Source organism: Macaca mulatta, chromosome 3, assembly GCF_049350105.2.
Source record: "Macaca mulatta isolate MMU2019108-1 chromosome 3, T2T-MMU8v2.0, whole genome shotgun sequence".
NCBI lineage: Eukaryota > Metazoa > Chordata > Mammalia > Primates > Cercopithecidae > Macaca > Macaca mulatta.
The window spans coordinates 85,258,356-85,264,556 of NC_133408.1; the positions used below are offsets into that span (position 1 = coordinate 85,258,356).

The window sequence follows — 6,201 nt, forward strand, 5'->3', positions numbered from 1 at the left end:
TATGTGGGTCCTACGCCTGGTCATGTAGAGGGGACACCAAAGACAATGCTGGGGTGGGCAGGGGGAAACAAAGCTGGCAACAATCCTCAAAACGATTTTTTTTTCAATTTCAAAAAACTCATTTCTACAAAAATAATTTGTATTCAAAATAGAGGGAAAACGTCATTAAGTAGTTTTAAGTTTTGATGGTAAAAGGAATTATGAATAACGGTAAAGAAAAAAAGAAGTCCTTTTGAGGATAAAAACTTATTGACTGCATCCTGTGGTTTCTTCAGCTCATCTGTGTGTTACAGGAAAGAGGATGAGGAATCACTTGCTGATTGATTTCATCAGCTCTGGTACTGATGGCACTGATGGCAAGGTCTTATATGTTAAATTTTATTCTCCCCATCTTTTTCCCCCTTAACCTAGGTCTCTGAATTTTAACAACGTGTAGGGCTGAGATTTCTGTTTCTCAAACTGCTCTGACTTGAACTTCCAAAGCAAAAGCAAAAGCAAAAGCAGGGAACATCCATGCACGTTAAATGGGTGTCAGTTTCAGGACAAAATGATTGAATTACAATCCCTGGCCATGGATGTGAATTTTGATCTTTTTTTTCTTTCACACACATGATATTTCCCTGACATCTGTGCAATACAAATATATCTGGAAAGTGTGAAATGGAAAATCTGCTTCACTAAATATATAAAAGGGACCCCGAATGAAGTCTCCATGATGGCATTTGTCATCATGGGCACAGATGGCGTCCTTTCCCAGCTCTTCCCCCACCCCGCTCGTACCGGCTTAAGTTCCATCCACCAAATTCTCCCTGCACATCACATGTATAGATGCCTGATAACACCAGGAGAGCCTGTCTGTATGCCACATCCTTATTTTTCAGGCCTCCATATGCATCACGCTTCAGACCAATAAATCAGAGAAAGTACGGGTTCTGAATGAATAATGCAAACAGTGTATACCACTTGTTGCTGTGGGAATCCAGACGACCTAGGAGCTTAGTGATCTTTGTCATATGTTGCCAGTAAGTGATGGCATTATTATCATTCTCCTTACAGTGCCCATGTCACAGAACAATACAACTATTTACCAATACCCACACATCTAAACACTATGAGATGGGATACATACAATCACTAATATGCTGCTTTGCTTCCTAAAATATTTAAAGAGGCTTTAAGACACCTAAATGCATGGCATTGAGGTTCCAAATGGTGGTCAGAAAGTCTGTGAGAAAAAGACTAAAACTATAAACGAAATCGTTAAAAGACTAGATCTGCTTCTATATCTCATTGTGTCTTAACTTGGAAAAGCAATGGTAATGAATAAACCTCAGAAAGTAGAAAAGCTTAAGCTGAGTAAGGAGGTTGTGAAGCTCTGACTCCTGCCTTTGGTGGGGTGGCTGGGGGGTGGCAGTGTACTACTGGCATATGGCTTATGCATGTGGGGGATGTTATAGGAAGTTGGGTGGAGCTAGAGAAGTGGAAAAAAAGAGCAAAATGAGGAACCAGAGAGAAACTGAAAGGGGAATTTGTTGGATGAATTGCAGGGAACACTTTGACCATAAGAGTTATTCAGCTGTGAAACATACTCAGTGGTGAGAATAAAAATGCTTGGAACCTTGGCTATTAAACCCCCAAATTCTAAACATTTTGTACATTTTGGAGACTGCATATGTTTTCCACCACTGCATTCCTCACTGGGAAAAAGAAATGCCACAAATCTTTCCCCTCAGTATAGTAAATTTAGTTTTACAAATAAGAAAGGATTACTATAGAAATGTATAAAGAATAGCTTTAACAGAAGGCTCCAAGTAGTTACTAGATAACCCACAGGCTGACCCATGTAGCCTTAATTATTTCTTCTCTACATATTGCCAAGTTAAATTATTTCTAATCTTTTTCTCCCTTCAATTTGCTCAACTGAATAAACCAACAAAAATAATCACAGAATGGTGATGTTAGCAGTGACCTTTGGGATTACTTGGTTCAGCTTTCCACTTTTAAAGAAGAAGAAACTAACCCTCAAAGAGGAAAAGTGACTTGAAGAAAACCCTACACAGCATTTCATACTGTTTTCTCTAAAAGTCCGTGAACATCAAATGTGCCAACAATTGCTTTACAGAAAGGACATGTGGGTATTGCAACTTCCTGGTTTCCTAATGTAGCTTGTCCTGTTTTTTCAGATGGAAAAGGAAGCAGGTAAATGGGAGAGAAGCAGGTGTCTTGATGTCTGTAAGTCACACCTGTTAGTCTAGAAACCTGACTATTGGGAGACTCAGTCAAGCTTGGCTGGCCCAGGAAGGATGGTTGTCTCTGGTCTAACTGTAGGTCATTTCAGAAGCATTTACAGTGGTTCAATGTTGCTTGAGCAAATAATGAGTAGACATTCCCTAGACATGTCCATCATCCTAGCAAGCTCTAACTGATAGAATCAGGACTTAGAGAGACAGTGGGCAGAAGGGTGCTCACGTCTTCTGTTTAAGTGTGGATTAGAGGACAGAGTGCTTGGGTCATGTTTCCTTCTAAGGCCAGAGCAAGACAGAACAGAGCAGTTATCAGATAAATTTTGTCAAAATGGATAATCCAGATCATTCAAGGAAAAAATAAATAACCAAAACCTACAGCATAGGAACTCATTCTCTACAGGTTTTTTTGTTCACTGAGGGTGGGTGGAGCCTCTCTCAGAGGCAGCGTGGTAGAAGGCCTGGATTTGAGTCCTGGCTCTCGGTTCCCCCTTAAGCATCTTACATAACCTCTCTGATTCCCCCAGCTGACTCACAAAGTGAAGGATTCCCACCTACCTCCTGCCTATACAATTAGAGGGCATTTTTATGACCTGAAATCCACTCAATAAACATTTCTGAGAACACATGATGTACCAGGCAAACTGCTAGGTGCTGGAGAGATGAATATAAACATATCCTTGTTCTGAAGAAGCTCATCCCATATTTAGATAAGGAGACTGTGGCACATTTACAACTCAGATAACTTCAATATTGAAATGCTATCTTGGCTCTATGAACAAAAAGGCTATAGGAAAATAGGAGAAGTGGTTAATTATGCCTTGCAGGGAATGTAATTTCAGGATGTTATTTTGATTGTAACTTAAAACAAATGAGTGCACAACTACAGAAAATTGTGTGGCTAAGCATGAATCAACAAATACCTTGACTATACCTAAATTATAAAAATTACCATAGCGCATGAAAACACTGCCTGCCTGCCTGCCTATTTAGGCCAATCATTGCTTCACCATTTTTATAACAAGCAACAGCACTAGCAAGTTTTGTGAGCAACACCAAATTACATCAGAGAAAGTAAGTCTCATGCCATTGTCAATTACTGCATAGGATGAAACAGCTATCTGGAGTCTCTCATTAGAAACAAACAAAAACCAATTATTGGAAAAAGCAAATTCCTAATTATCTAAGATGGGGTTGGAATGAATAACTCCACAAAAGGAGAAAACCTGTTATCCAATTAATTCAATTTTCTTCTCTTTTCCCCAACCCCCACCAAATGTTTTGCTATAGTGGACAAAAAAAAAAAAAAAAAAAAAAAAAAAAAAAAAAAAAAAAGACCTGTTTGAGTTGGTGAGTAATTTCACTTATGGGGAAAATGCAGACGCTTGGGTTTTAAAAGCTGCAAGGTATAAAAATAAGCCATAGATTCTATAATCAATCCTTGGTTTGCTTGCATGGTTCACGTTATAATTATTTGCCTTTCCAACACTGGGTAACTTTTCTTACTCCTCTGTCAGTTACCACAGAATGCTGGAACCAGAAAGAACGATAGAAAACAACAAGTCCAACTTCCTTTACCATATGGAATAAGACTCAGGCTTGTTTTTCAATATCACATCTGGCCTTTTAATATTTCTTTTGTTAACAATCATATCAGATGGAAGCATAATAGAAGGTAAAGCTCAAAGTGATCTTGTAATACATCCATCTTTACAAGCCAGAGTGTAAAAGGAATCAAGTCAAAATACACAAATAACAGAGCTGCAGTCCCTCTGTATTGATGCATTGATGGGCTGTTCCAGCTCAGGATGTGGCCTCCCTACCAAGTCAATAATGTCACAATCTAAACAAACTTAGGCAATTTGCCTTCAGGAAAAAACTGCCCCAGACAAAAAAAGAGAACTGTCATTCCACAAAGCAGCCAACTGCGCTAGACTGGGATTATAGTGTGGAATTAGTCAGAACGTGGTTTAGTAAATAAAACACTATAACGGCCAATTTGCCTGGAGGTCTAGGAATTAAAATAGTGCTTTGTTTTTCCAATGCCACATTCCAGAGGAGGCAGCAAGCGGAGGGAACGGGCAACAGGGAATTCTACCACAATCTATCTCTCTACCAAACAGGCACACACATTCATATCAGGGTGGGCATGTGGACTCTAATCCCTTCTTAGTGGAAAACACACATTTTAAAATGAATCCCCAATCTAGAATGAATTACCGTAATAGCCACAGCCGGAGCGAGTCCGCTGATGAGAAACGCAGATCTGGCCACCTGCTTTGAGACGCCTTGGACCACAACACTGCCGGGGTCTTTAAAGGTTGGCCTTTTCGGGTAGGGCATCTGCCCTCCTAAATAGCGTTTAAATCCCAGGAAAAGAGAGAAGATGCCTCCCTCAATTTTTGAACTATGTTGCTCTTGCTGTATCCATTTCTGCTGAACATAGCATTGATATCTTTTCAAAGAGAAGGGGGAAAAAACAAGGGGAGAATTGCACCACTGCAGATTCCAAGAGAAGTAAGCACAAAACTACAGCAACGTCAAATAATATCTTCTTCGGCAACTAGGAAAATCCCCACATGCTATCTGGTGTCAGCCCAATGCAGACTGAGGCGCGCTGTGCCCGGAACCACAGGAAGCCGGGCATCTCTGCAGCCTGTGTCCCTGCCAGCTCCCCCCACGCGCTGAAATTCGGCAGGGAAGAAGTTATGGTGCCCAGCCTCTGTGTGCAAGACAGAGACACCGCGCATCATGGCTCTGAAAATCAGCCAACTGGCCGGGACGTCAGAGCGGCAGAGCAATCAGAATGCCCTGGAGCCGGGGATGGAGGGGCCACATTGTTTGAGCCCTCGGATTTTGCTGCATTGTCACCGCCCGGGAACGTAGGGGTAGCAGGAAGCGCACCTCCAGCCAAAAATGGACCGGACGCATTTTTTCCCCCGGTGGCTCCCTCCCTGCCTGTATGCAAGTCGCAATACGGTAGGCGACATGACGGGCTGCTCCCGCTAAAACTCAGGTGGCAGGCCCGGCTGAGCGGCGCAGCCGGCGGGGAACAGGGAGGCGCTGGGGGAGCACCTACACCGCGCCTCCTCCCCTCCTGCACCATCCATGGGAGCAAGGGCCGGACCTGGCCACGCGCCCCTCGAGCGAGCACCGGCGAGCCCGTGCGGAGGCTCCGGGCGCTCGCTGGGCTAACCACCGGCATTGCATGGGACACAATTGTTCAAAAGCGAGCCCAAGGCGAAGCGCAAATCCAGAGCTTTGGTTCACAAGGGGTGGGTGTGGGCTGGGAAGGGGGATTACGTAGGTCTCTCCGCCCCCTCCCCTGACACCTCCTCGCCTCTGGGAGGGCGCTGAGGAGCGGGCGAGGCGCTGCGAACCCGCTTGGGGGCTTCTTTGTTTCTCTCCGTGCCCCGCAGGAGGGCCGGGTGCGCCTGCCGTACCCAAGCCGGGGTCGCCACCCGGGGATGCCGGCCCAGCCCGGGCGGCGGCGCGTCCCAGGCTGACAATTGAACCTCGCGGGAGAAGCGAGAGGGTGGGGAGGAGGGTGGATCTCGTCCCCGGGAAGGGAGGGCGCTGCCGGGGCCTCGCGTACGGCGGGGAAGCCGCCCAGAGAAGGGCGGGGGGAAGGGGCGGCAGGCAGTGTCCCCGCGCGACGCCCGCTTACCTTGGCAGCCCTGGCCTGGGCACAGATCATGCTCCTGTCAGCGCGCAGGTTAGAGCTGGGGGGCGCACGTGCCCCGCATAGTGCACCGGGCGCCTGGGACTGGCTGGGGAGGGGACCCTGGCGACCGCCCGCTCTCGCCTCGCTCTGGCTGCCGGGTGCCCCGAGCGAGCGGCGGCCACGGCCACTGTCACGGCGGAGGGGCGCGCGCGGCTCGACGAGTGTGTGCGCGTGGAGGGGGCCGATTCGGTCAGAGTCGCACGGTGTTCCGGCTCCAACAACAGCGCCTGATGC

The 6,201-nt window shown here is 46.1% G+C and overlaps 1 protein-coding gene across 2 annotated transcripts in view; it reads right to left on the reverse strand.

Moving 5' to 3' along the window:
- HECW1 (HECT, C2 and WW domain containing E3 ubiquitin protein ligase 1) overlaps positions 1-6,201 on the reverse strand; it is a 458,832-nt gene extending 452,631 nt beyond the window's left edge. The window contains 1 exon segment of one of the 2 annotated variants that reach the window (NM_001265810.1): positions 4,464-4,703. The gene's annotated coding sequence lies outside the window, so the exon portion shown is untranslated. 2 annotated transcript variants of the gene reach the window in all.